General features: G+C 37.2%; 1 long non-coding RNA gene across 1 annotated transcript; it reads right to left on the minus strand.

Moving 5' to 3' along the window:
- Positions 1–5191: 5191 nt before the first annotated feature.
- On the minus strand, positions 5192–13928 carry LOC135273847 (uncharacterized). Its single transcript, XR_010341630.1, has 3 exons — positions 13867–13928; positions 6548–6632; positions 5192–6324 (listed from the first exon to the last, which is right to left on the minus strand). It is a non-coding gene; the product is annotated as an uncharacterized LOC135273847 (long non-coding RNA).
- Positions 13929–14407: the final 479 nt, after the last annotated feature.

Below are 14407 nucleotides of genomic sequence, written 5' to 3' on the forward strand. Positions count from 1 at the left end.
CTAGTGTTACACATCCTAAATCCTCTGGAATTAATGGTTTCACCTGAGTACCACTATTGATACTTATCCGAGAGGAATCTGAAAATGCTCAAAGCATAGTGGTGAATTATAGCATTCATGCCTTACACATTTTTCCAAAAATTATTTACCTTTCCATTCTGTTTGATCCACATTTTTTAAAAATCTTCCTTTATATTTATATGGCCTACTCTATTCTGTCTCTGTCCAAACTAATATCTACCAAATTCCATGTAATTTAAAGAATACAAGTTTTTGCTGTTAGGTAAATCAGATTATCTAGTATCTCCTAATTCCACACACCTCAGAAGAACTAGTCAATTAAATTTTTTAAAAATCAAAGTAAGATTTGTGGCATCTATTGCTTCTCAATTTTAGTGCCACATCAGAATAACCTAGGAACTTCCAATCCAGCAAAATGGTAGGCTAGATAGTCTGGTAGGCCCTCTCACTGTGAAACAAATAGATTCTGCATAATATACAATTTTTGCTGCATCGCTAGGCTTACAGTAATTAAGATATGGCAGGCATTACTAGGGCTCCCTGACACCTCATTCTTCATTCTTTCTTGGGCACATGGAAAACTGTACTTCCTAGGTCCCCTGCAGTGGGAAGTCACATAACTAGTTCTGTACAGTTAAAAATGAACAGATGGTAATCATCACTTTTGAGTCAACAAAGTAAAAGTTGCCTGTATAATTCTCTACACTCTCTCTTCCCTAAATGCCATGAAGTTGAGGCCTCATATTAAGATAGAGGAGACAAAAGAACAAAGTAACCTGGACAGGTATGCTGTAGATGCAGGTACTCTGACCTGCAGCAGACCTTGAATGGCTAAGAATTCAACTTGTATTATTTTAAATCACTGAGATTTGTTTTGAATGATTTATTAAAATTATGCAAACTAGCCTAATCTAATTGATTCATAATAGAAACCTACAAGAATAAAAAATAAACAATGAGCTACAAGACTAGGTAAAGGGTAGCAGTACCCCAAGGATAAATGTTAATATTAACCTAGCCAGCACAAAGGGAAGGGAGTTGACTTAAGATACAATGGTTTAGCCAGAGAGTCTGCAAAGGCCTGGCTTCCAGCAGAAACAAACGACCTCAATTAGGACCCCAGGTTTTCCACACATTAAGATGAATGAAATATGAGCCCCCTATCAGAAAATCATGAAGCCAAAAAAGATAAATCCCCAAGAGTGGGAGTCAACAGAAATAACAAACACCAGAATTGGATACTCAGAAACTTCAGATGTTTACATTACCACCCATAGACTATAAAATACTTACGTATATTATGTTAGCTGAAATCACAAAAAATCAAGCTATAGGAAATTATTAAAGATGAAATCTTTATAGTTTATAAATAAAAAATAGCAATTGTCAAAATAAAAAAAATCAATGTATTAAACAGCAGAAAACATGGTTGAAGAAAAAATCAGTGAACTGGAAGGCTGGTCTGAAGAAATTATTCAGAATACAGAATAGAGGGGCAAGAAAATTTGAAAGAGGCATTAATAGATACAGGAAAATGGAAAACAGAAGTCTAATAGAAGGACAAAATAAAATGGAGAAAAGACAGTCGTTGAAAAGACAATGACAAAATTTTCCAGTACTAAAGAAAGACGTGAATTCATAGACATTGGAAGCACCACATTATATAAGAAGACAAGAAAAAATTTACATCTAGGCACATCTTAGTAAATTACTGATCACTACAGATAGACTTTTTAACAGCAGAAAGACAGATCACTAAGAATCAACACTTGGATAATGAGTAGATACCTCAGAAGCAATCATGGAAGCAAGAAGGCAGTCAAATACCTTCAAAGTGCTGAGAATAAGTAATTATCAATCTAGAATTACATGTCCAGAAACATTATCTTTCAAGAGTTCAAAATAAAGAAATATTCTGATAAATTAAAAACTGGGAGTGTTTACCACCAATAGACTATACTAGAGGAACTTCTAAAAGATGTATTCAGAAAAAAGAAAAATTATCTCAGAAGGAGGAACTGAAATATAGGAAGAAATGGTGAGCCAATAACTTGTTTAAATTGTGGGAAAATCTAAGGAAATATTTGTTTTTTGAATCAACACCAGTGTCTGATTTGTAAAGATAAGAAAAAGGATAGAATGAAATACTGAATGAAAATCACATGTAAGCTGGGAGAAAGTGATCAGTGCTAAAGTGTTCTAAGGACCTGAATTGTTCAAAAGGAGGCTAAAATGTTGACTGGAAGTGTTAATAAAGTCAGTACAGTCAGCCTTCTGTATCCACACGTTCCACATTCATAGATTCAATGAATGACAGATGGAAAAAAGACTTGAGCCTACAATGGTCACATCTATATTGAACATGTACAGACTTTTTTCCTTATCATTCTCTAAGCAATGTAGTGTTACAACTATTTACATAGTATTAACATTGTAATAGAGATTATATAAAGCATATGGGAGGATATACATAAGTTATATGCAAATACTATACTATTTTATATATAAGGGACTTGAGCATCCATGAATTTGGTATCCTTAGGGGTCCTGGAACCAATCACCCATGGATAAAGGGATGATTGCATGCATAATAAGATTTCAAGCCTGAAAATAGAATGTAATGATTTTCTTTTTTTTAATGTAATAATTTTCAATCAGTTGACAGGGAGATAATGAATAAAATTTTTAAAATCAGTACTTAAAAGGCAAGAGGGAAGGGCGAAAGCATAGGAAAAGCTAGACAATAGAAAGCATCAAGTGAGATTATTGAAAAAAATTGAAATATATTTATAATCACAATAAAAGTGGGCCAAATTTTCCAATAAAAAATGCAAAAACCAACCATATGCAGCTCACAAAAAACAGACCTAAAGCATCTAGACTATGGAAAATTTTAAAGTAAAGATATAGAAAAAGAAATTCCAAATCACTGCAATTCTAAAATTTATGCATCTCAAAGTGTATCAAGCAAACATTGTTAGAACTCCAGGAAGAAAGTGAGAAATTACCATCATGATATAGGGGGCAGGGGAAGTTCAACACAGAACGTAAAGGACCTCATCAAGGGGAACTACAAACCACTGCTCAATGAAATAAGAGAGGACACAAACAGATGGAGAAACATTCCATGTTCATGGTTAGGAAGAATCAATATCGTGAAAATGGCCACACTGCCCAAAGTAATTTACAGATTCAATGCTATCCCCATCAAGCTACCAATGACCTTCTTCACAGAACTGGTCTGTCTCAAAGAGAAAAGTCAAGTCAAAGAAACAAACAAACAACCCCAAGAACTACAGCTATAGAAGAATTCAAACACCACAATGAGCGAAATTGACTTATTGAACATATTCAGAATGCAGCCAATAATTAGAAAATATACATTCTTTTCAAGTACAAACAAGATATTTACAGAAAGTAAAATAAAGCAAGTCTCTATATTTTAGAGAAATATCACACAGGCCACATTCTCTAAACTTGAGACAACACAATAACAAAAGGATCAACAAAAGTTCTATATTTGGAATTTTTAAACTTTGAAAAGGGGATAAAAGAAGATATTATAATGGAAAATTTTGAATATGCATAAATGAATGCTAGAAATGCTGTATTTGAAAACTTGTGGATATAGCAAAATTGGTACTTCACACAATTGTTAAGACATATGCTTATATTACAAAAGAATAAGGACTAGAATTTAGGTGTGCCCTTAAGAAGTCAGTAATAAATAAATATACAAACAAACAAAGTCAAAAGAAGGGAACAATAAGGAGAAGTACAAACATTCACTCCATATAAAAACAAAGAGGTTAACAAAGAAAGGATGCCCTAAGAACGTCCATTAAATTAATGGCTGTCAAACTTCACCTTGCAATAGAATCACCTGGAGTGCAAAACATGGATTGCTTGGCCCTATCCCTGAAATTCTGATTCAGCAGGCCCAGGACGGGTCCAAGATTCTGCGTTGCTAACAAACACCCAGGTGATGCTGATGTGCTGTCCAAGGACTATACTTTAAGAACCACCAATCTAAGTTAATGTTTAAATTCTCACCCAAACAACCATAAAACAACTTTTAGTCCTAGTTAAAGTAGACAGATTGTACATACGCATTTATCTTCTCTCTTTTCTGATACTCTGCTAAAATGTAAACCCAAGTAATAATGAGATCAGGAGTCACACATCAGCAGGTGAGAAATTACAAAATTCTGGAAGAAAGCAATTGGAATAGTGGTAGCAGAAGTGCACAGCAAAGAAAAACTCAGGTTTCTTACAGACAAAAAGGATACTGAATTACTCCTGACAGAAGCCCAGACAGGATCAGTATCCATCTAAGATGTAATATCAGACTAAGAAGGATTCAAGGAGCAGGGAAGGCAGAGGAAATAGAGCAAAAAATTATCAGTGAAATACACAAGAAAGTAATTTGGCTTCAAGTACCTTAGCATCTACTTGGAGAGAGATATATACAAGTAAAGACAATTATCAAATTCGGGCAAGCAGGGTAATTAGGAATGTTGGGAATTATTTTATGAAAAAATATAATTTGACCTAATATTTAAAACCACTGTATATTATATGGATAGTGTATGTTTCCTAAAGTTATTTTTTAATGCTTCACCTTAATACCATTGAGGAGTATTAAGATTAGTTTACAAAATTTATTGAATTGCTAAGGAGAATTACTAATTTTAAGTATTTGATTAAAAATTAGGATTCGAGGTGTAATTATAGCTTCCATAGGCAAGGAGGAAAAGTAGATAATAGAAGAAATATTTTATTAGCAAAAGATATTCAAGTAATATGTATATATTCAAAGCAATGCATTTTTACTGCAAAGACTATAAAGTCCAAAAACCACCTGAGCCATATTATATCCCCGTAGATGTTTGGCATCAGGGAAGATTCAAAATAAATTTGTCAGCGTATAACTAGAAGGGAAAATTTAAAAGAATTAACTTTAAAGAATGCATAACAAGATATTTAATTGTGCTTGGGTGTTTATATTTTCTTAATTCTTGCTCTAAATCATATATCGTTCTTATACAAAATGTCATACAACGGTGGAAAACATTTAAAATATTCCTCCTTTATATTCCACAAATAAATAAAGGAGAATCAGAGGTATTAAATTAATCCATTAATTGTGGTGTTCTTATTTCAACAAAGATTTTAATTTAAAGAGAAAATTTAACAGCAACTAGATTTTTACGAGGTGATATAAAATTAAATTTAGCTTATTTTGAAAGAAACCTTGGTGTAGTGAAGGTTGGCACCACTCTGGTGATAAACACTCAAATTGCACTGCTTCTTAAGAGAAAATTGATAAAAGGGCTGGGCATGGTGGCTCAAGCCTGTAATCCCAGCACTTTAGGAGGCTGAGGCAGGCGAGTCACTTGAGGTCAGGAGTTCAAAACCAGCCTGGCCAACATGGTGAAAGCCCATCTCTACTAAAAATACAAAAAAATTAGTCAAGTGTGGTGGCGGGTGCCTGTGATCCCAGCTACTCAGGAGACTGAGGCAGGAGAATTGCTTCAACCCAGGAAGCGAAGGTTGCAGTGAGCCAAGATCTCACCACTGCATTCCGGTCTGGGTGACAGGGGAAGACTCTGTCTCAAAAAAAAGAACAAAAAAGAAAAAGACAAAATTAATAAAAGTAAATTTTCACATGTGCTGGTTTTACCATTGCAAAACTGTTAAGTGATGAGAAACATTGTATGATAATTATAATCAATTTTTCATCTGGGAGGGGTTTTTCTCCCCTGAGGTCATTTTCTTAGTCATCTGTGTGATCAGCATGCTTTTTATACTTTTTAGGAAAAAATAAGCAGAAAATACACAACGCTTTTTTTAATTGAAGTTTCAAAGTCCTGGGGCATTTGAGTATCATCCTATTCCTACTCTTCTTGCTTTTTCTTCCCTGCTCTCTCACACAGCTTCTACCTCTGCCAGTGGTGCAGTGGGAGACACAGATACAATCATTGGTGTCCTCCATTCTTCAGAATTAATTTTGAGAAATTAGATAGATTTTTCTGGTTAGACATGTCCCCAGAAAGTTGGTTTTTCTTTTCATGTTTCTCAATAAAAGACCAAACTACCTCACGTATTTGAGCGTTTATGTCCGTGGTTTGAAGTGTCTACCCACTGTAGCATAACTCTTATTTCACATGGCTCCTCAACATATCTGTTCATCAAAACTGCATTTCTTGCCTTCGAGCATGTCGAATATTTTCTATTTCCCTCCTATCTCTTGGTACTTCTGTTGGGTAGAATACAGATGAGATGCTTGTGTGCTGGTGCCACCTATTGTTAGAAAAGTAAATGTGACTGTGGTGTTTGCTAACGACACTACTCATTGAACTAATACTGACTCTAAGACTACAAAATGGCAAAGCGATGGAACCACAATCTTATTTTTAATCTATTATAAAGCCTCACTGGAGTAGGGGAAGATACTAAGTAGTTATATTTTATCTTTATTTTTATTTAATATTTACAAAGACTGTCTGGGCATGGTGGCTCATACCTGTAATTCCAGCAGGCCAAGGCAGCAGGATCACTTAAGCCCAGGAGTTTGAGACAAGCCTGCGTAACACAGCAAGATCTCATCGCTATTAAAATTAAAAAAACATTTATTGAAAAAAGTGTTTTTAAAAAGATTTACAAAGAATATTTTCAGTTTTTCCATTTTCAGTTGGACTAATTATATGACAATAGTGAGCATAAACATATATTCCAAGCACAGAAAAGCAATTAAAATTCTAATGAAAAAATAGCTAAGTAATTAAGTGTATCATGTCTGTATAGACAAAATTTTCAATGTTATAGTCAATTCAAAAACATTTAAGGCATTTTGAATTGGTATCAAATTGTCAACTATGATAACATAAACATACTTTGGTAATTTTTTCATTTATACCCTAAAAATTGGCTCAAAATTATTATTTTTTAACTTATAAAGAAAAGAGGTTTATTTCACTCATGGTTCTGCAGGCTGGGAAGTTCAAGGGGCATCAGCTCAGCTCTGGTGCTATTCAGAGCAGGGCGGAAAGTTGAAGGCAAAGCAGACACATGCAGAGGGGGAAATGCACTTTCAAAGATACTGTTTAAAATAAGTCTTCTCTTTGTGGCCACTTTCAAAATTTAAACAAAATAAAATATCCATTAAAACATGTTTCCATTCTTATACTTCACACCCAAGAACTGAAAAAGTCAAAAGATTAGAAAATAAGAATCATGAGGAAAGATGAAAGGCACTAATTATTTACAATCTCCTGTGGTCCTTTTGACTTTTGGTTCCACAAGAGTTAACAACAGAATTGCCGGAGGACAGTAACCAGCTTCTTACAGACAGTGCCTGTCACAGTCCTGAGGTCCCAGTCCTGGAAACAACATGAGAAGCTCAGACATTCAGGGTGTCATTGAGGCCAGCCTCCCACTCAAAGTAGGGATGCCTTTTGAAATATTCTTGACAAATGGCCAGTCAGATTTTTCTTGAACATTTCCTGAGTGGAAAATGTAAGACCTCCCGATGAAGCCCATTCCATTTCGGGCAGCCATTGGGGAAATCATAGACAAATAAAACTAGAAATGTTTTTTACTTGATTAGAAGGACTTAAGCATAGCAAGTAAAAGTATTTTTCCAGTACATTGGCTACCTGGACAGCCCTGTAATCTGTCCTATCCAAATATGAAGATTATAATATTTTTGTGTAAATATACAACATTTCAGTGACCCATTAGAAAAATTTAAATCCCCCAATAATGAGACTTCCTTCAATCAAATAATTTTTCAATTAGGCCCTGAGGGTGATACATACTTATTTCCCTAGAATCCTTAAGTCTTTTACCCTATTAATGTTTTTCCTTTTTGTATACATTTTCCTCTTTAGACAGAGTTAAATTTAGTAAATGCTAATGCTTTTGTTTCCATGTCTCTCCAATACAATAAATTTACTTCAAATGTGGATAATACAGTATTTCTGTAGTATAGAAAGGGCTAGTCATCCCCTTTCTCTGTAAAATTCATTCTTTAGTTAATAATCTTCATCTCTGAGCCTAAGAATCTAGCCCTGACTGCTCTTCAAAATTCCAAAAATGCAATTCACTACCTACTGGACTTCCCTACATCATTATTACACAAATACTTCAGAAGCCAGGCATGGTGGCTCACATGGTGACTCAACACTCTGGGAGGCTGAGGCAGGCAGATAACCTGAGGTCAGGAGTTTGAGACCAGCCTGGCTAACATGGTGAAACGCCATCTCTACCAAAAACACAAAAATTAGCCTGGCATGGTGGCGGGCACCTGTAGTCTCAGCTACTCAGGTGGCTGAGGCAGGAGAATTGCTTAAGCCCAGGAGGTGGAGGTGGCAGTGAGCCAAGATCATACAACTGCAATCCAGCCTGGGCAACAGAGCAAGACTCTGTCTCAAAAAAAAAAAAAAAAAAAAAAAACTTCAGCTACCAGTAGACCAGAATGAAATTGTCACTCCCTTCTTTATTTCATCTCTTTTCCCCGCATAACGCTGCTCCTCCGTGGGCCCTTCCTTGTTCATGGCAATGCCAAGATTCTAATTGCTCCGTGTTTTCCTTCATCTTCAACATCCCATCAGCTGCCAGGATCTTTTGATTCCACCTCTACCTTATGCATCCAGCCTCCCCATTCTCCACATTCTCTGCTCCTATCCTCGGTCAACTCTTCACTTCTGGACTCTTAGACCGTTTCAACAGCCTTCTAACTGATCTCCTAGTCCTCCAATTAGAAACATTGGTGATTCACCACTAAACATAGAATTCAAAGCAAAACACTTCACTCTTGGATCTTTAAACTTCTTTTCAGCCTTATTTTGCATGACATTTCCCTTGAACCACACCCAACTGTTGGTGTTCTCCCAGAATATAGTCCATTCTGTCCAGCCTCAGCAACTTTGCAAGTAGCTCTTGTGGTAATGTCCCTTGGGGAATCTCTGCTAGTTGGTGTACTTGTCACTCTTGAATTCCCAGCACAAACTCTATTACCTCTTCTAAGAACACTCCCAGTCATATTAATCCCTTCTTTCTCAAATACACCCAAAACACTTTGAACCTCTATTGCAGCATTTATCCCATTTTACCTCACATAAGAGTTGTTTATATATATCTTTCTCCCAAAATTGCAAACTTCTTGAAAGCAAGGTTCTTATTTATTTCTGTATCATTCACTCATGGTAGCAAAATCCTTTCTTCCTAATGGGCACTTTATAAATATTTGTAATAGGAAAAAGCGAAAGTCTCATTGAAATCGGAGTAGATTAACCAGTAACATGAACCAACCCTTTAAGAAATGTTAAGCAATGTCCTTCCTGTTTTCTTAATTCATTTCTATGTCTACATATTGATTAATAAGATATTGTACATGCTTACCAGGTGCTATGGAAATGAGTAAGACAGGATGGAAGATTTGAGAAAACTGGCTCAAGCGAACCTTGGTTGACATCAGGCACAAAGAACTTTACAAACCCACTCTACAGTTTGTCCTCAGAACGCTGCATTCAAGCTGTTTCGTTCATAAATGATGAAATTTCTTAAAGTACTGATAATGAAATGGGGAAATGTAAATGTACTTCGGAAGTTCTTTGATCACATAATATATTGCTTCCTTGCTTTGGGGCTCAGAGAATGAGGATGACAGAGAGACTGAATGGAAAATGGAATGGTGAGTGTAGAGAGTGAAGAAGCAAGTGGTAAGAAAGAGTGGAGGGAGAAAATAAAAGGAACAAAAAGCAACTTAAAAGGACCAACAGTGATTTATGACCCCTTTGGTGTCTAGTGTGCTCATCACTCTGCCCTCTGGTCCCAGACTGTCTTTGATCTTTCTCACGGCTCATCCCATCTGCTGCCTGGAGGAGCTGGAAGGACCAAGGGTCAGAGTAATGTTATTTCTTCTCTTGTTAAACCTCATGCTCTCCTCTCTCGGCAGTCCTGCTTCTTCACTACTTGTATCAGGGCTGGAATCAAAGACCCACATGTATAGTCTGTGTATATATATTTGAGGGAACTGTTGTGGGTGGAATTGTATCCTCCAAAAACATATGCTCAAGTCATAACCCCTGTCACCAGTGAATGTGATCTTATTTGGAAATGAGTCAGATGTAATCCAGTTTGCTGATGCATTCAAGCCAAGATAAGGTCCTACCGGATTAAAATGGACCTTAATCCAGTGACTGGTATCTTTTTTTTTAATCTTTTTGAATCTTTTTCTTTTTCTTTTTTTAAATTTCATCTTATATGTTAAATACAGAGGTCCATGTGCAGGCTTTTTACATGTGTATATTGCACCCAGGTAGTGATCATGGTACCTGATAGGTAGTTTTTCAACCCACGTCTGCCTCCTTCCCCTGTCTGGTGGTCCACAATGTCTATTATTCCCATGTTTACGTCCACATTGTTATATTATGTCAATGTTTAGCTCCCATTTATAAGTGAGAACATGTGGTCTCTGGTTTTCTGTTCCTGTTAATTCGCTTACTATCATAGCCTCCAGCTTCGTCCACTAACGAGTATCTTTTTCAGAGAAAGGAGAAGGAGATTGGGCACAGACACACAGAGAAGGCAGCCCTGTGGTGAGGAAGGCAGGGACTGGAGCAAAGCAGCTGCAGGCCAGGTGAGCACCAAGGAGGACCAGTAACCAACAGAGCTGGGAAGAGACAGCGAGGTACATGTCCCTCGAGCCCTCAGAGAGCCCTGCTGACGCTTTGACTTCAGACTTCTGGCCTCCAGCACTGTGAGAGAATACATACCTGTCACTTTAAGCCACCCAGTGAGCGCTCATTTGTACTGCAGCTCCAGAAAACTGATACAGGGACTTAAGGATGTTGAGTAATCAGAGGAGATCTTAGACCAGAGCATAAAGGTATAAAAGTTTCTCAGCTCCTGAGATAGAAGTTAATCCATGTGGCCCAGATCGCTAAACAATGTGGTTTTCTCTACTGAGAACATATTTTGTAATATTAAGTTCTGGCTTTGCAATTCCAGTTTATTAATGTTTAAAAAAATCTCAACCAGAACAAAGAAGCTGTCACTGAAGAAGAGAAGAAAGTAGAAGAGTTAGCAAATGTCTGGCGTTTAGTAGGTGTGTAATAAAAATACTTGTTGAATGAATGAATGGAAACAATTATCGGAAAATATCTTAAGATATAAAAGCAGAACCGCTGATCCTGATCCCTGAGCACCAGAGTAGATTTCACAGGCTGAGCTGAGTAATTCAAGAGTGTATGTCTACCATGGCAGACACAAAATCCAAGAGTAGAGCACCCACCATAAAAGGTGTATAAAGAATAGACTAGACTACAGCGCTGCAGAAACCACTATACGCGCAGGTGGATGGAATGTTTTCCTGAGCAGCTGGGTGCTAGGATGGATTGGTGGGGTAACGTGGTGTGTACCAACCGTCATAGAAAATGCAAGTCAAAAACATGGGTTGTGACGTGAGCAAGTAACGTTTCATCATTCTTTGTTTTCCCCCATATTTTACCTTTTCATTATTTGTGTGTTGCCTCTCTTTTTTTCTTTTGAGACAGAGTGTCACTCTGATGCCCAGGTTGGAGTAGAGTGGTGCTATCTCAGCTAACTGCAACCTCCACCTCCAAGATTCAAGCAATTCTCCAGCCTCAGCCTCCCGAGTAGCTGGGATTACAGGTCTGCACCACCACACCCAGCTAATTTTTTTTGTATTTTTGTATTTTGTATTTGTGTATACACAAAAATACGTGTTTAGTAGAAACACATATTTTCACCATGTTTCCCAGCCTGGTCTTGAACTCCAGAGCTCAAAGTAAACCACCTGCCTTGGCCTCCCAAAGTGCTGGGATTACAGGCATGAGTCACCACGCCCAGCCATGAGTTGCCTTTCAATAAACAACATGTATTGTCAGAAAGCTCTGAGATACTGAGCCATCCATTATCCCTGGCCAACCATGAGAATCTCTCCCTCCCCCATACACAAAGACCCTTACTGCCCTGTCTAAATCTGCCTATTCCATTAGCTTCCTACTCCAGTTTACATGCTGTCATGAGAGCAACCACTGCCTATTTAAACATTCTTCTGAACTTCCAGCCACCACTTGTATCAAGTTTTCAACCTTTCTATCTCCCTGAGTAGCAGCACTGTCCAGTAAAACTTTCTGCGGTGATGGAAATGTTCTGTATCTATGCTGTCAAATGCAGTAGGCACTGGCCGCATGTGGTCTTTGAGCACTTAAAATGTAGCTAGTGAGACTATTGAACTTGATTTAAGTTTTCTATTTAATTTTAATTAATTTAAATTTAAAAAGCCACAAGTGGCTAGTGTCTACTATACCGGACAGCACAGCTCTGAACTATTTTTTAGGAAACCCCCATCTTTTTCATTGCTTCCGTACCCTCAGACTCTTGTCTAAGCAGAGACAGTTCACAGTCATTCATCTACAGGCACTCTGTCCTTGACCTTGAAATCTGCAGAATCTGTCAGGCATCGAAGAGATTGCCTGCCCCTACACTGCCTCTGAAATGGCAAATATTTGGGGAATTAATGAAGTTGCAAAGAAACCCACAAGCCAGTCATTTGGATAATCCATTGCTGAAAGGAATTTTATCATAAGAATGAATTAACCAGGCTCCGCCTGGAGTTTTCACCTGATATTTCCAGTGATCTATGATCATGTCAGTCAGGTGGCATTTCTTAACAGTGATTTTCTAGACACTCTGTAAAAAGTGAAAAAAGTATTGACCGGGAAGGGCTTCCATCTAATTGGAAAAAAATCTGTCATTCACAAAGAAATAATTTACACGTAAGAATCAGATGTTTAGGATGTATTTACGTGTCACTTTACTTTTGCTTATTTGTTTCATCTCCTGCTATATATGTAACCTGCCTAAGGTGAAAACCATGCCTTTCCTAGAGCACATAGACTCTTCCATTTTCAGTCTAAGCTCTTGCTACTTAAAGTGGTCCCTGGACCAACAGCATCAGAAACTCTTGAGCGCTTCTTAGAAATGCCAGCTCTACTTTATTCCTACAGAATCTGAAATTACATTTGAACACGGTGCCCAAGTTGTTTGTACATTACATTATTGAAAAGCACTGATCTAAACTAATCAGAATTTTCCACACTGATCCCAGTAAATATCTGTGCTTATTACAAAGATAGTAATAGGCTAGTCTTCGGCCTTACTGTATTTTATGGAATGTTTCAGTTATTTGTAAAAAGCTCATCCATTAGCTAATTAGCTGTAACTTGAATTTGAGAAGCAGTATATTGTTGTGGGAAGGGTGCTAAATTAATAAGAGGAAAGCTGAATTTTCTGTTTTTGCCTCTGTCATTGCCTGTTGATATAACTTTGGGCAAGGCATTAATTTTGTTCTGTTTCAGTTATTTTGGTTTTGTTTTTAATTAGTATCCATTTAAATATTTAAAATTAGGTTTTTCTACTAGCTGCTCCCACACTCGGCTTCGTAGCTCTTTAGAATTTCACAAAAGAGGAATGATAAGACCTCAAACAACTTTCTGTATATAAAAAACCTGACGTTGGAATTCTGCGTTTAACCATGATAAGGTTACCCAGAATTTGCTCTTTAGCTACCACATCTTCCTTGCTGCCCCAGATTAAAGTCAAGATTTAAGCTGTCTCGGACATGTGAGAAGTTCTCTCATTTTTAAAGACTTCCGGAATTCACATGGAACTGAAATTTAACAGTCTTAACTGTAAACGAACCTAAAGCCCTCCCTCTTTAAGCTGTCTTTTCAGCCTGTGTCCTTGCGGTCAGCAGAGGTTAGGGACCACAAGTCACTCTTTTCTGAAAAGAGCCTTTTATATAGAACTTACCAGGGATTAGTTGTCAGCTCCGGGCCAGACCGTCCAGGAATGGTACACAGGCCACTTGGGGTGGGGGCGGTGTCATGAAAGGAGGAAGTGGAATATGACAAAAGACAAAAGTATTCACTGCACAGTACTGACTAGGGTCAAAGGCCTTTCTAGTCACAGACAAACAAAAAAGATGGACACAGTTTTTTCTTTGCTCACACTTTTGTTTGGCTTATTTCTTTCTTGGCCTTTACTTTCAGTGTGAAGCCTTTTTTTCCTCCCTGTTTGGTTTCAGTGACTTCATACAGTCACTCTTTTGTAAAATTGAAAGCAGATCTATCCCCGATAGGGAATCCTGAAAATTTTCCAGTCCCTCAATATTCTAGGGACATAGTAAAGGTTATATTTAGATGCCACACTGCATTTCAGAGAAAATGTGATTTTCCTTTAAGGGTTTGCTTCCACATCTCCTACTTACACCAAACACGCTTTCAAGTTAATAAAAGCTCTACCTGCCGAGGAAGCAAATCAGGCTATAATTAAAAGGGAGGAAACATTTTAC

The sequence above is a fragment of the Aotus nancymaae genome, unplaced genomic scaffold (assembly GCF_030222135.1).
Source record: "Aotus nancymaae isolate 86718 unplaced genomic scaffold, 86718_ANA_hifiasm-v0.15.2.pri h1tg000009l, whole genome shotgun sequence".
NCBI classification, from domain to species: domain Eukaryota; kingdom Metazoa; phylum Chordata; class Mammalia; order Primates; family Aotidae; genus Aotus; species Aotus nancymaae.